At 37.6% G+C, this 16,643-nt stretch overlaps 1 long non-coding RNA gene across 3 annotated transcripts in view; it reads left to right on the top strand.

The window, feature by feature from the left end:
- Positions 1 to 16,643, top strand: part of LOC106952137 (uncharacterized) — a 136,065-nt gene that overhangs the window by 71,072 nt on the left and 48,350 nt on the right. For 2 of the 3 annotated variants that reach the window (XR_001425926.1, XR_001425943.1), the window contains one exon: positions 15,854 to 16,405. The exons of the other annotated variant lie outside the window; for it this stretch is intronic. This is a non-coding gene — a long non-coding RNA (uncharacterized LOC106952137). The remainder of the gene's footprint in view (positions 1 to 15,853; positions 16,406 to 16,643) is intronic. 3 annotated transcript variants of the gene reach the window in all.

Below are 16,643 nucleotides of genomic sequence, written 5' to 3' on the forward strand. Positions count from 1 at the left end.
TGAGACAGGATAATAATTCTCATTTGCACGCTACACTCAATAAGCACTTCATTGAATGTCTGATTGTGTGATAAAAGAGGTGGAAGAGATCCCAAAGCCAATCATCATTAAATCACTGTGCGTTTATTTGTTTAAGAGACCATGGCTCAGAAGGAGAGCTCACAAGAGCTGGGGTGGTCCACAATCGCCTTTTGTTCATCAAGATGATAAGCTCACAAACTGACTTTCTGTGAAAAGTAAAGATTAGATGCTGTAAAAGGGGAACAAAAATATTCATCGTTATTTTGAGTTCATGCATGGACAACTACTTTCTGGGAAAAGTATGCAGTGTATTTTACTGCATAGAATTAATAGTATGTTCTATAGTTTTAGGGATAAAAAGTAGTCTTTAGCTAATAAGCTAAATAATTTCTACAAGAAAAAGGGTTGTGGCCTATTTCGGATTTACATTGAGTGCTATCTTGCTGCTGCAGTGGGTACATTTTAAAAATATGTTTACATATCTGTTACAACTGTCAGTATCTTCTGAGAGTATAATATGAGACACATAATGCATGACAAAATCAAGCTCCTCTTCCTCTTCACTTTGGTCCTACTGCCATTTTCAGAAATGCCCGTTTCCAGTCAAAAACAACCAATCAGTGCCAGGAGGTGTGTTTTAGCAATGTCAATCATGCTCTATTATGCGCTGCTCACACCTTCACTCTCTGTTGCACTAGGACCACAGGGTGAAGGCAGAGGAGTTTGCTTTTGTCAGAGGTTATTTGTCTCGCATTATACTAGCAGGACATGGTGATAATTTTACCAAATATGTAAAAAAAACATATGTTTATCAAAGTTACCTGACTCTTATTTTGTTTATGTCAAAAACTGACATTGTGTTACACATTTATATTCTTGTTCTTTCTATTCCTTCCTATCCCTTCTAGCTCCTTATCAAATCTCCTTCCGCTTTTGTCTTAATGCACAAAATAAACATGGGTCAGGAGTATTGGTGATGGGTTGTCAAGGTTCAAGACTCCAAATACCAACCTCTCCGCTCCCTTTCCTTCCTGATGTGACTCTAGACAGGATTTCATCTTTCCCAACTTCTCCTACTCCTTTCAAAGTGTCAAAAAAGGTCATTTTTAAGGCATCTGGGTTCTATTGGTAAATATCCACCATGCTTAACACTCAATTATCTTCTTGTTCGTTTTTATTTATCCCAAAAGCTCCCTTAGAATGAGTGTATAGGTTTCAAATTCGCAGTGGTCTTACCTTTCAAAACAAACACTTGTGATTGCAGGCAAATACTTTGTTTTGTTGCATACAGGAGAACCTAAGCTTTAAAAGTGAATTAAGTATTGTTTGGGTCGGGCGACTAAACAATAATTTGCAACACCTTTTGTGACTATTATTGTAGTTAAGTTTTAGTGGTTAGTCGGAAAGGAATAGTGTGATCACCATCCCGTGTTTGTGAAAAACGCCCTTTGAGACCTTGAAGCTTAGAAATGAACTCTCAAAAAAACAGGAAACATCCAGAGGAAAATGACTATTCTCTCCCTCTCCTGCCTTCCCCTCCTCAGTTCGTCAACAACAGTGGATTTGGGACCAGAAAGCTTGAGAAAGGTCAAAGGTTATTGAAAGAAAAGCACAGATGACTCTCAGATGGATTAACACTGAGTTATCTGGGCTCTCCCACGCAATCACAACACCTAAGAGGTCATATTCTTGAGATGCCCTCTATATATATATATATATATATATATATATATATATATATATATATATATATATATATACTCTAAGTCAAAATGGTGAAATGCCAAATGAGTAGGAATTCCTATTTTTTGTTATTTGCGTCAAACTTAAAATTTATCCTCTGAGTCTGAAATAGTTTTAGCATTAGCACAAAACATCCTGTACTTGTTCTTATGGCTTCTTAATCAATTTGCCCTGAATAACATTGTCAGAAAATTAGTGGAGCATGAATTGCTTGACAAATTATGTATTCCACGTTGGAGGTGGGAAGCTATCATTAATCTTACACACATGTGAAAAGCAAGAAGAGTGGCTTAACACTCTTAAGCTTAAATTAACTGCAATCCATCAATTTTGGTGTATCTCATTTTTGCAGGAAAAGGCTGTGATAAGACAGAAGGACTTCTTATCAAAATCAAAACACTGCACTCATTTGTATCTTTCAAAAAAATTACCAAAATCCTAACTTCCCAGAGCACTATTGGAGTTCAAGCAAGAGATCTTCCCTCAATGTAGCCTTCTCTGGCAGATATTTTAACACTAAATGTTGTTTGGAATTTTCAGGGACGTAAATCACGAGCCAGTCAATGAATGAGGTCAGATGTCAATCGGATGGTTTCAGTGCCATACCCTGATCAGGTACTAAAATCTGAGAACAGCCGGGCTGAACCGCACCAGATTTGCTAATGAAAAACAAATCTTGCCGAGGCGGACCACGACCGTACCGGTTAGAGGCTGGCAAGTGGAAAAGCGCCTACAGAAAATCTGTGGGCAGAGCTGATGCTGTAGATTAGGTGTGTAGGGTCAGGGTGGCCCATCAACCTGACTCTCAACAGTTTATTTTAGAAGCAATGGGCCAAAACATAGCAATATATTGCTATAAGAAGTTGGTGGAAAATTATACAAAACATTTAATCCAATTTATACTATCTAAAAATGCTACCAAACTCTGTGGCAATCTATGTTAATCTTTTAAAATGCTTCATTTTCTGGTAGTTTTAAAATGGAAATAATTTTAATAATCCCAACTAACCTACTACAACAAAGGCTCAGTTTGATTTAATGTAAAACAATGAGAGAAAAGCTCATGCGTTTTTGTGTACTAGGTACCTAAATATATAGCTTCAACTCTATTTGAGATTTGTGTTTGGTGGAACATAATGTAATTTGGGCAAGTACTGGTTTTCCTTGCCAGTGTTTCATTCAGCTGAAAACTCCCACATTCATTTTCTCCGTTGCTGTCCGAAGGAATACTACTGGTTTGAAACACATCACGGCTTCTGCATAGCAACAGTTTCCCAAACCAAATAAAAGCTATTTTTGTATCACTAAACATTAACAGATGTCTTTTGGCATTAACAATTTATAGTTCACAACTAATATAAAACTGTCACATCATTCTTAGAGGCAAAGAAAAGAAATAAAAACTGGGGCAGTTTGAGCTCCGGTGTGAATATTGCCTCAGTCACAGTACTCCAGCTCCCCCTCTCTCCTGTGGAGGACTTTCTCTCTTTGTTTGCCCTTTCCTTCCATTCAGACCCCCCTTCTCACACTCTTATCCTTCTGCATCTCTCCCCTATACGTTCCTCCTCCCCCAAATCGTTATCCCAGTTTCCACTCCACCCTTTTTTATAATCAAACACATTCATACATCAGATTCTCTTGAAAATCCAATATTTCTCAATCTCTTTATCAGGCACTCTTCTCGCAATGTAGCTCACCCCTTGTTTTTTTCTTCTTCTTCTCTCTCTCTCTCTCTCTTTCTGCAACCTTTTTCTAAGATTGGACATGTACCGACCAACACAGCAAAAACCAAAAAGAAAAAGCTGGTGGCTGGACTGGTGGGTATAATACATTTGTCCCAGTTCATTGTTTTAATTCAGGTTTACTTAAATCTGAAATATCTATCCACTCATTGTCTATACATGCCTGTCTGTGCACTGTAATAGGGGTTTGGGGAAGTATTGGGTACACTTCAGACAGCCACCAGTCCATCACAACACAAGAAGACATAGGACACACACACAATAATAATAGTGTTTAATTAATTGTACAGTGGTGTGCATCAAAAGACTCAAATGACTTGCTGCTTAAAAAGTTTTTTTTAAAAACTACAATAATTTTTTTCTATTACTGTAATAATTTAAAATAGCAGTAATAGGATCAATTTTACCTATTTCAGTTTTCGATTAAAAAAAAATAAATCAGGCTACATTTACAATAAATTACCTCAAAGCTTCAAAATGTTAGTCCATGCCTACTCTATACTAATTTTAAAAACTTCAAATCATCACATCAGCCTTGGATAAAAAAATAAATAAATAAATAAAAAATCAAGTAATAAAAGACTCAGAAAATGGTGAAAAAAACCTTAGCTGGTACCTATGAATGAGAAGTAGTTGCAGAGTATGGTAGATGAGAACAAATTGCCTTTTTCATGTCACCCATTTTCCGTTTTTTACATTTGCCGTTTTGTGGAAATTTTAGGCAGAAAAGCTGATCATTTTTGCTAGGGTAGAGTTGTTGGCGGAAAATTTTCCCACACCACAAAACATTGCAAGATGTTTCACTTTGTCATTGCCTAAACATGGCACATCCAAACCCCAATGGCCAAGCCTTGCCACCATGTGATATTAATTAGTGCTTGTACTTTGCTAATCTCTCTTCAAGTAAATAGAATGACTTGCCTACTTTGACGAAAGTAGGTGAAGTCATGCCAGGAAATACTGACTCACATGTTAGCTATGTGAAATTACTCCTATACTGTAAGCCATGTCTTTAATTCCCACCCATCATCTAGGCATGAATTGTCTACCTAAAAGATATTTCTCTTTTCTTCTCCTTATTTCTGCCAACAGAGCAATGAAACTTTCACAACATAAACATTTTCTTTTTGCTGTGAGATGTTCACTAAAGCTTGTTTAAGGTCTAAGACTGACAGGTAGCCTTTGGGTGCTTTTAGCAGGATGTGGTTTGTTGTTAGTTGGCTCAGGTAAGCCATTTATTCCCATTAAGTGCTGACGGTGGAAGACTGCTTTATTCTTCTTTTACCTGTCATTGCTGCCAGATGTAAGTATTTTTGCCTTTCGCAACTGCAACAATTGACAACAAAGTCAAACACATCATAAAGAGTTGGGCAGTCTAATTGGTTATGCTAACTAACATGTCTTTGTGTACTTCATTCATATTTTTGTGAGTGCAGATTGAGCTCATCCTGCAGCTCTTGGAAAAACATGATGGATGGAGCCACGTTAGACTAACAGCTCACAAAGTACATTTTTTGATGAGGACATCAGTTCTGGAAGATTTTCATCATGTAACAGAAAACTTCACTTTTCTTTTTATACCCAAATACTTCTGTCCATTCTGATAGCAATTTATGAAGAAGCTGAAAGACTTAAGCTTCTAATTAATTTTGTGTTTGTATTCAGTAATTCTGGTCTGCTAAATTGTGTGGGTGAAGTTTATGCAGGAGACTGATGCTTGCCAAATATGACTGACTCCATTTTTTTTTTTGTCAACATTTTATCGCCAACAAACAATTGGCAATAATCTAATCTTATCAAATTGAAGGATTTAAATTAACATACCATGGGCACGTGCAAAGATATAAAATGGATGTCTCCATAACAATATGAGCATTAACAGGCGGTGGGAATAACAATGATTATGTATTATGGGGTCTGTTTGTAGGGAGGATTCATATAATTCACCAGGTAAACAATTTGTCATCAGAAATTATGGTTTACAAGCGCAAATTTTGGTGGATGGATAAATGGGTCAGATGATCTCCAACACTGTAGGTCCTAAGGCATGTTCCCTGTCCACATAGGTCAGTGGGGACCTAGTGTGAGGGTCAATAGAGGCCAAAGCTCAAGGATGCGTGTGGAGAGCAAGGACTATCCCATGCAGTTTGGTCCAACAGACGAGCTAATCCCTGAACCATAGTTTATAGACACAAGACTGCAAGGCAACTGTAATGTTTCAGTTGTTGTTGTTTTTTTGTGTGTGTGTGTGTGTGTGTGTGTGTGTGTGTGTGTGTGCTTTTGTGATGTAAATTACTTTGAACTGCCTTGTTGCTGAAATGTGCTATACAAAAAAACTTGATTGATTGATTGAACTGATTGATTGATTGATCGATTGAACTGATCAGACAAATTGCCCATGTTGACCCCTATTCACTGTCTGGACCATGAAGCGGTGTTCCAATGTTGGATGTGATATGTTTTCTTTTGCTTTGCACAGAGGGTTGTGCTAAAGATACAATGCAATGTGTTGGACAACATTCTGCTGGGAATCCGTGGTTCCTAATGTCTATTTTGATCCTATCAGGCCAAACTGTGTGCACAAACAAGAAATTTAAACATTAAGCATGGATATATAAACTTTAGAAACAAACAAAATAAAGGATAAAATGAACAGTATGTGCATGCATGTGTATGTAGAGCCATTTTGCTACATCAATAACAGAAAAAAGAAATGCAGGTTATGGCACAGAAAATATGCTTAATTTGTTTCGTAGCAGAGCCCCTCACTACCCTACACAGGCTGCAAAATACTCGTGTTCATCAGAGATAGCTAGGGGGAGAAACTGTCTATGTGTAGGCCATTTTTTGCAAATAGTATTCTGTAGTACCAATCTGAAGGTAAATGTTTAATAGACAATATGTGTCCAGGACGTGTGTGGTCTACAGAGACTTTACCAGCCATTAGGGCTGTACCTGTACAACCTTAACAAAGATTTAAGGTTGACATCTTGAAAGGAAGTAGCCAACTTTTCAAGCAGTCCTCTCTGATAGCAATGGAAAAACCAAGAGGAATGAAATTGAAATTGATCTTTTGTTTGTGTTTTTACTTAGATGTCATTGTGATGCAGAGATGGTAGGTCTGACCGTTCAGTGAGGACATAAAAGACTAGATGAATGGTATTGATTACACCAGAACATGAGGTACTACAAACCACTAATCTGTTGGTGCATCAGTCGTACATCTTCATCTATCATGCACCGTCCTGTCCGTCATCACCACGGCTTAGGGGCAACCCAGGAGCCAGAAATGCTAAATTCCCTTCCTGCACGTGCACTTCATGACTCAGCGCCTGTGCATCCATCAACCTGTCTTTTTCTGTTCATTGCTCATACAAATGTGACTTAAAGATCGGTGCTCAGTTGATTAAGTCCTGGATAGCTGGATGACAGTTTTATTTGCCCTCAAAAACAAAAGATCGGAAATGAGTGTTTTGGCTTTCAACTTGGATCAAAATGAGTTTCTTGCAAACATCTGTTTCCTGCTTTATAGATATCTGTTGCTGCTTTGCCAACTTTTGCTTTAGATCAGACTTTTTGTTTTATACAGTTCATAAGGCAGTATGTTGCCCTATTCTATCTACTTTGCTAATTACCTCAATCGCATCACTTAAATGTAATTATTGAAATCATGTTATAGTTTTTCAATGAAAATGCATTTGGTCAGAGAACTGGGAGGGATTCTCCAGCTTGGTAAATGCTCCGCTGATCCAAAAGAAAAACATGCTTTTAAAATTGGATGCAGACTTTGATGTTTTTGATCACAAAAAACTGGGATGAGAATCTTGACATCTGTACTTAGCAGACTCCACTTTACGAAGCCAGATTCTGGATCCATGCAGTGCTGCTAAAAGGTGCAGTATGAAAGCTCAAATTTTTTTCTCCCAGTGGAAATAAAAACCAGAGCTTTGTGAAACTGAGTAACAGAGACCTTATTTCCTTAACAGATGGCTAAAGTACTTCCTTTGCCACCGACATTAACATGTTCATCAAAAGGAGTTTGTGGTGGTCAGGGAGTAAGGGGCCTTCTCACTGTTATCACATGCTGCTGAGAGACATCGTCTGATTCAGAAACAGTGGCCCATCCAGCTATGAGGCAATTACACTGAAAGCAGAGAGGTCAGCGAGAAGAAGCGGTAAGAATGGGTCTGCTGGAGATGCAGCAGTCGGGAAACACAAGAAAAGCTGAGGAAATTATCTACAGTTTCCTCAAAAGTCAGGAGAGTTGAGTGCAAAAGTGAAGGGCAAAGATCATACGTTGTTTTTTTTGGTTTTGTTTCAGAGATTTTAAAGCAGTGATGCTTTAAAAATCTTCTAAAGGAGCAATACTTTTAGAGCACTGTGTGCTATTATATTCAGCAATACCATATACCCTCTTCTAACAAGTGGAGTGATTAAAAGTTTAAATATAATTCACTTAACCTGTCGGTGGTAATAATGTTATGCTTACTGGTATATGTTTTAGGTTTGCAGAACTTGGAAATAATTAATGAGAAATAAAAGAATGCCTGCTATGTAAAATATATTGCTTTAAGTAAACATTGTTTTCGAGTGTCAAAGCTCAACTCTGCTTTTCTAGTTACTTGCATGCACGGACACCATATGCTGAATAAGACATATTAAAAATTGCTCATCATTGATCCTGACCTCTAGAGGCTTTGATCCATTTTCCTCTGGCTTTTTGCAGTTGCCACATGTTCTTTTGCTCCACAAAAAATTGTATCAGCAAATTTTCCTTCATTGTCATCTGCAGATTGTATGAGTTTAGGTTCAGGAGTTCAACAATACGGGTCGACAAAATGCCTTGTCCATTAAAGCAGCAGCTGCCTACGTCAGAATAGCTTCCACAGACTGAAACCAAATGGCCTCTGGTTTTATTGGGACACGGTACAGAACAGTGGAAAGGCAGCTAATGAAATGCTCAGGACTACGACTCCCACCTGAGGAGAACAAGGAATGTTTCTCTAACGCGTGCTTCATATCTCCTCTATTCATCTCTTTTGTATTTTTAAAGCAGTAAATTCTTCTGCTCTACCTACTTAGGATATGATTTAAAACACACCGATCTCGTAAAAGTGTTTTTGCTTCATACCAAACCTTGTTTCTGTCCCTTTGAAGATACAATCCTCTCCATCTGTGACCAGCTCATTCTCAAAAGTCTGTCTTCCCCTCACTTTGTCTGCAGTTGATAATGCCAGAAAAGAGCTCAAGGCTTAGACTATAAACAGGCTTTGCTTTATATTATCTTGCCAGCGTGTAATGCACATGATCTCCATCTAGAAAATGTGCATATTTATTCTGTTGACATAGTCAAAAATGTTAAAAACCTGTTTCCATTAACTGTAATCTGTGCAATGCAAAAAGGAAGGGAAGTGTGTTTATTTTGACTCAAGCAAAACAATCTCCATCTCCGTTCCATTCTTCTGGCAGATTAATTGGTGCATTTGACTTTTGTTTGCAACACAAGGCTGAGGGCAGACTCCTGGAAACCGCCTGCATGGCAGCCAGGAGCAATTGGAGCGCCACGTAGCAGTTACTGTGACGAGACGACGGGGCGAGCACTCTGGGTAATTAAATGCAGTTTAAGAGGTCCATATGTCTGATCAAAATGACTGCAGCAATGCGGGATTTTTACCTTCAACCTTGATTTGAAGAAACTTCAAGACAAAAATATACATATCATGCTGTTTATCTTTGCTGTTCAGGTGTGGACACTTTTGTTGAGAAGATTTGTCAGTTATGTGCCAGGCTCTCCATCAACAACTCAGCACTTCCTTTTAAACATTTTCTCCGCTGGAGTGGGGATCCATCAGCAAAGTGTTGGGTTTACAGGACCCCTGCTGACATATATGGGACACCCAAGAGATCTCCCAGCCCTTTTCTGACTTATGACCTCATCCTTCTGAGTTTTTTGTTGCCTTAGACAAGCTCTGATCCCGGTACCACAGGCGTACTTGCATACACACACCAAAAACAAAAAAGTGGAAGTTACCCCTTAATACTGTTAATGCTTCAATGCTTTTAAAAGCGCATAGCTAAAAACAAACTCTCTTCTAAGGCAATGTATTTTAAAGAGAGGGGGACATTTGGGTGGCACTTGAGGTGATTTTATCTACCTACTGGAGTGTTTTAGAACCAGAAATTATGTAAAACATTAAATCTACAGGCATAGCTGTGTACAACTTATAAGACGCAACAATACACAAAATAGGAATAATGAGCAAGTAAATATTTTCACAAATCATAAACTGTGTTTCAAACAATCTAGTCTAAATATTACAGGACAGGTTTAATTAGCTCATATGTTAAGGTATTTATGATCTACTTCCAAGGACGCTCATGCCAAAGAAGCATTGACAGCATCCGCTTTTGTGTTTCGCCAACAAAATAAAGATTTTATTAACCTCAAACTGTGTTTGATAGGATCTGTCTTCAGTCTAAAACGATCTCGTTCACCCTTGATAGAAACTATGAAATAAACCTTTAATTTAGGGCTAAAAAGCTGCGTCAACTTCATGTTCTGTGTTTAAGTAACCAAATGTTTATCAACCAGCCTGATGAAGATGTTACAAGCTGACTCCATCAACACAACAAAGAAACAATTAAAACAATGCTTCATTTTAAACTCTCAAAGATATATTCAACAAGGTGTCAATAGGGGTGTGCAGTGGTGGCACAGGGGTTAAGCACAACCCACACATGAAGGTCTTAGTCCTCAACACAGCTGTTGCAGGTTCAATTCCCAGCCTTGGCGACCTTTGCTGCATGTCTTCCCCCTTCTCTCATTACCCACCTTTCTGTCAAATAAAGGCCACTAGAGTCACAAAAAAAGGTGTCAGTAGATTTTCTTTAAAATCATTCAAACTCATGTTGCATGGAGGCCCGCTCTGAAACTACTATGCTTATTCATTTCAAATCTTAATTTAACTAGATGCAGTTTATCCTTACAACAAACTATGTGCTATCTATCTATCTATCTATCTATCTATCTATCTATCTATCTATAGTTTGTATTGATAATTGGTTTTAAGAGGTTTGAACTTATCTTCTGTAGAACTGCAACAAAGCCTTTGAGCCAGATGTAAGAATATTGCATTTGTTTATATTTAATCAGCTCAAAAAAGGCTTGGGAAGGGGGCCCAGTGGTAGTTAAAATGACAAGATCGGATTTTCTTTCTTGCAGGACCTGAAAAATAACAGCTTCATCCACCACAACTGTCAACAATGATCACCAGGCGACAAATTTATGTACAATGGAGCAAGTTGAACCAGTTAGCCCCACCATTACTGCAGCTACAGTACAGTCTGTACTGTCTGTTATATCCCAGCCAACATCAGTGGGAAAGAGAACCAACAATGAAGTAAACATGATCCCCAATACGTTATTAATTACGTGAGTGAGAAAGACAATTAAACATTTAGACTGAAGCTTGATTCAATTATATACAACTTACAGAAAGAAGTCCAGTATTCTTACTTTTTAGAAAAATCCTTCATGTTAGCAACAGTATGTTGTCTGTCTGACTGCTGTATTCATATTACTCACATAGTGAGTTGAAGCGATAACAGATAATCACATAAAAATATTTTAACATAAATACAATTAGATTCAAACAAATATCCGTCTGCAGCAGAGCTGCTTAACCTCTTTGTCCAAATGGCATCTATCACAGCTTATGGACTGTCTGAGTCACATTCTGTCTCATAAAGAATACGTTTAATGTGTTGCAGCTGGTCCCTTTCTTATTTTTGTCATTTTATTTTCCATCTACCTCGTATATTTTAGCGAAGGATTGTACATTTTTTGACTGTGCAAAGAATGCACCTCTGCTATTTTCCTAAAATAACAGATTCAAATGCAGAACAGAGGTGTGTGGCCTCTGTATAGACTATAGGCAATTCAACTCAGTTAATATATCAAGCACTGATTCATAGCACGTCATTTTAAGGCACTTTACTAAAAAGTAATTTCAATCCAATCCTTCATGAATTCCAGTTGATTGTAGTTATCAAGCAGTGCAGTCAAGCTCAGTTCATTATTCAAATTGTTTTAAAATATTTTCTATAAAAGAGAACCCAGCAGACCAGGCAGGTCCAGTATGAGATTATCCTGACGTACAAACACGATTGAGTAAAAATGTTTATTGATATTTACATCAAACTTTGAAAGAAGCATAAGGTAAGCCATATTTTTCAAAAATGGGAATAGCAACAAATGTTCATGCTGCAAAATAATATTATTAAACTTTTAATGTTTTTATTGCATCTTTCTTATTTTACATATTCACTAAAAATAGCAAACTTTTACTTTAGTTGAGAAGCTTTAGTTCTCCAGTAAACATGCTTATTGTACAGAAGATCAGGACTTTGTGTCATTGACAGGTGAGGGAGGGGAAGCATTGTAATGCTCCATCCAGCAGGAAAATCCACAGTCACTCCAGGCGCCTGCTCTTGCGTCTTATTACAAAGAACTTATTTGAACAGCAGTAACAGTATAATGAAAATTGTGTGATCTTAATACCTGTAACAGGTCAACAACTTGCTTTGATTTCCAAAGAGTAATAAATTACTTGTGCTATAGTTTGAAAACCACTTCAATCATTTGAAGTACTTGATGCTGCTGTTTGTTGTTGTTGTATCACACCTAGTTTGTTAAGTGCTTTGCGGGAATAAAGGTTTCAGCCTATTATCAATATCACAGTTTACGTTAAGAAAAGAGTGTACATTGTACACTTGGAGCTCATCAAGTTCCCTACTTGCAAATTTTCACAAAGCCATCTGGTAGCTATTGAACAATGTTTTGGATTGTTTAAAAACGGGCCCATAGCTTACTCATTATCCGACATAGACTTGTTCCGGGCACTCCGCTCTTTCTGACTGCCTCCTATTCTCTCACTCGCTCTGCCTGTCTCCAGCTCACCAGACCAGTTCACTTAGGCAGACACATTACTTAATGAGGTAATTGGTCTGATGTCTCTGGGGTACAATGAAAAATGCCACAGGACGGCATGCTATTCTGATTAGGTTTTAGACCTAAAATCACATGCTCTTTTGCATTATTGGATGTCATGCATTCTTGGTATGTCATACACAGTTTCAATCATCCTGAATTTTATATTACTTTAACTGTATTAAATAAAGACCTAAGTGGCGCTGTAAATGTCGAGGGCACATTTGCAAGTAAAGCATTTTTAACTGGCCACTTTCCACAGTTACAGCAACACCGACAGCATAACAATGTCCTGCCGTCAAGGCGAAATGCACGTTCTACTGTGGGGGATCCTGATTCCTGGTATGTGACCTTGTGGTTGACATGGAACCACAAAACTAGTGATCCCTTTCCATCCCTCCGCAATTTTCCATCCAGCTCCATTTGTTTTTCATTTGGAGAAACAGAACTGTTCACCCTTTTCCTTCTGTGAAAACATGCCATCCCAGAAGGCTTTGCGGGAAGTATCAATCACTGAAACGACTGTATTGTGATTACCTCAACACGCCGTATCAGACCTACACTCCAAAAAGAAAAACACTAGACAGTGTGGTCATGACAGGCAAGATAACACGCTGTGTTGTGAAGCACAAGTAAAGAAAAATCTTATCGTTGACAGGATAGAAAGTCTACGTCTTTGTGCAGCCTCAGTATCAGACAAACCAAGAGCATATAGGAAGATGTCAGAAGATACAGTGCCTTGTAAAACATTAGTCTGTACAGTGAGGAAACAGTTGAACCATTGTAAGTGTACAAGTATTAATCAGCCTGCAAATGTTTTGGGATAATTTAATTATTGCTGTGATTTATTCTTATTTTCCTTTTTTCTGTTGTTTCAAAGGCAAAGCAAATTAAATTATGCTGAGAATTACTGGGAAAAAAAACAAAAAAAACATTTGTTACTAGCAAAGTCATTTGGGGTAAAAAAGTATTTTTGATAATCATGCCTCCAACGTGATGCTCCAGTTTAAGTAATTTAAGTGACTGAATTATCAGATACTTCTTGATTATACTGACTGTTTTCATTGAACAGACAACAGAAAAGGAGTTCTCCTGCTTCACATGGACTGCTCTGTCAATAGCATGTGCATGCATAATGGATAAGAAGAAATTGCAGAGTATGCAGTCATTTTATCAATCTACTAATAGTGGTTTGAGTTGATAATCTATTGCTTTTGTCTAATTTAGTAGTTGATTCATCAACAGCCCAGAAGTTCCCTTTCAGGTCAAGTGGATTCAATTTCAAGAGAACTACAAAAACTCTTTGAAATTACCAGTTAGAAAAGGACTTATTGTGTCTATTACCCCTAGAATGACCTCTGACCCTAAGTTCAAAAGCCCAGAACCAGATGACAATCAGATAAAGTTATTAGTGTTTGTATATTTTTGTAGAGCTTTACACAAATACATATGGGAAAACTGTGACTTCTCACCAAACAGGGAGAACAGATAAATAATGTGGATCTGAAAAGTTTTCTCTTGTGTTACCACAATGAAGAGCGTTATAACTGAAAACATCAAAAACGATACTAAATTTTGTGACACACTGCAATTAATGTTAGTGGAATACCCTGACTCTCCTACATAAATGTCCTAACAGCCAAACAATGTGCTATAACACATGACTCTACAAGTCCAGCTTTCGGGCTCAGGTAGTACTTGAGTATTTGTTTTATTCTTCTTTGAGTACCACCTGAATGGGACTTACAGGACCACTGGATTGAAAATCCAGAGCACTATTCTGCATAAGTGAATGAAAATGAACAAGTAAATAAATGAGTATTTATCCAACCTGTGTCTTCATATAATTTAATTTCATGAATATGTAATGTTGAAGTTGTAATTACTAGAAAAAAGTTTGATATGTCGTGCCTATTGAAAAAATGCACACACATTATGAAATCAGATGTTTTACTTATTTTTTGATGTGGCTCAGTTTTCTAACCAAGCCACAGTCAGTGACTGATCCACAGTGAAGTTAAAGTGATCCAGGGTCATACCGCCTCCCCTTAACAACATACTTATTACCGAGCAGTGCAACACATTCCTTCTACTAAATCTTTCAACACAAGAAGTAAAAACTAGTGTTCTTGAGGAAGTGGAGAATATGAACCGCAATGGTGAGAATTTCCGTTTTATGTCTCCAATAACTCCCTTGTTTGTTCTTAAATGACTTCTATCCTATTCATTATCATCATAGTAGCAGACTTCCACAAAGAGGTAGCAACAGGACAAAAGGTTAGGTTTATTTAAACTCAAGGAATACCTTGTTGTTTCCTCGGCTGTTGGCATTTCATATTTATTTTAACATCATGCAAGAAGGGTTAACTACTGAGGGAGGACTATTTCCTCTGTTGAGAAAATGATTGTATTTGGTCTGGCATTTGTACAGCTGTGATTTATAAGCAAACTATAGGCTATATAGTCGGTCCCTAACAGCTTAATATGGCATCTAAGAATTTATCACTGTCCCCTTGGTCTCTGTAAGTGCTATCATACTAACTAGTTAAGCTTGTCTTGATTTTAATGTGGATTGTACTCTGTTGGGAAAAATGCATGCCTTGCTGCAGATGCAATGCATCTATTTCATGTCCTGTTGTTTTGTCAAGCCAGAAAAAAATTCCCACACTATGACCCAATATCACTTACAACTTAAGATCTTATAATCATCTGCAAAAAGTTGGCCAAATAGCTTGAAAATATAATCCCATGTATTTTACAAAGACTGAGTTTATGAAAAATTGTCATGGTAAAAAATAAAGCAAGAAGACTTTGCACTATTGCATGGACTTCAGGGGCAGTTCACCTAGATTGGCAGACTGGGGTGGTGCCCTTTTTCAAAAGAGGTACTACAGTTTAGATTATAACAGATTTTGTTTTGAACATTTCTGTCAAAATGTTGGAGAAAATTCTACATCTTTTTTTTTTTAAAGCCAGACGTAGAGTCACAAAGATGATTTGCTTCAGTAGATGGAGCATGCCACTGGATTTTGTGTATAGTATCAAATTCAAGGTATGCAGATCACACATTTTGTAACAAATTCAATACCCATGTATCATTTTCCCTTCGTTTCAAAATTATTAGCTAATTTGTGTTGTCCTAGCAAATGAAGTCCCAGTAAAATTCAACAAAATGTGTGGTTAAAGAGTATTTACGCGCTAGTAAAGCATTGTGTCTGACTGTATGCTTACCAGGAACTCCTCTTCTCAACTCTTGGATCCGAGTTATGTTTGTTCTGAGATATTTTTATTGACTCTTGCTACATTTCTCTCTGTGCGTCTGAGTTTATTTGTGTCCGTCTCCATTGCTCGCCTGCAGAGTGACACAGACGAAGGTGACGCCTTCAGGAGTCAAGATACTGCAGAGCTAATGGATTTGTCCCAGACGTCTAAGTGACAACTGAACCTCGCCTCAAACAGGACGAATAACAAAGGCAACCAGTTCAAACGTGACTCTCCTTCGTCTTCGTTTGGCCCCAGAAGGGATGAAAAAGGAAAAGGGAGCAAACGTCTCACATCTCACCTCATCTACACCACAGCATCCATCCATCATCTGTGGCAGCCTAAATTCCCATTTTTCCATCCCCTTAAAGGAGCACAGCCGTTAATGCAGAGGGGTTTCTTACAGAAAAGACTGGTCTTTATATCCTCTAAGAAAAAAATACCACTCAAAGTAATCTTGCCTCAATCTATGTTAATGACCTTGTTTTAATATTTCAAACAACCATGTGTTTCTTGTTTTCTGACAGTCTTCAAATTGCTGAATCAAGTGCAGATCCAGCTGTACTGGGTGTTGGATTTTCTAAAAACATCACGCCAGACAGACTGAAATGCCAGATTCAAGGCAGATTTGGACTGAGATTCATCCACAGTGAGAGGAACAAACTCTCCGAATGACCCCAAAGATTTATTTTTGAAGAATCCTCTGTGTAATTTCACTTACATTACTGAAATAAACTTTAAAGATCTCTAGTCAATAATAGCACACACAAACCCAGCTCTCATGTATTCAGCTGTAAGATTTGGTAGAAAGGGAAATGTGTTTTTTTTTTTTTTTTTTTTTTTTTCCATTTTATTTAAAATAATTTTAAAAACCCTCCCTTCACACC

Source organism: Poecilia latipinna, unplaced genomic scaffold (genome assembly GCF_001443285.1).
Source record: "Poecilia latipinna isolate Pla-1442-1.1 unplaced genomic scaffold, P_latipinna-1.0 Scaffold2, whole genome shotgun sequence".
NCBI classification, from domain to species: domain Eukaryota; kingdom Metazoa; phylum Chordata; class Actinopteri; order Cyprinodontiformes; family Poeciliidae; genus Poecilia; species Poecilia latipinna.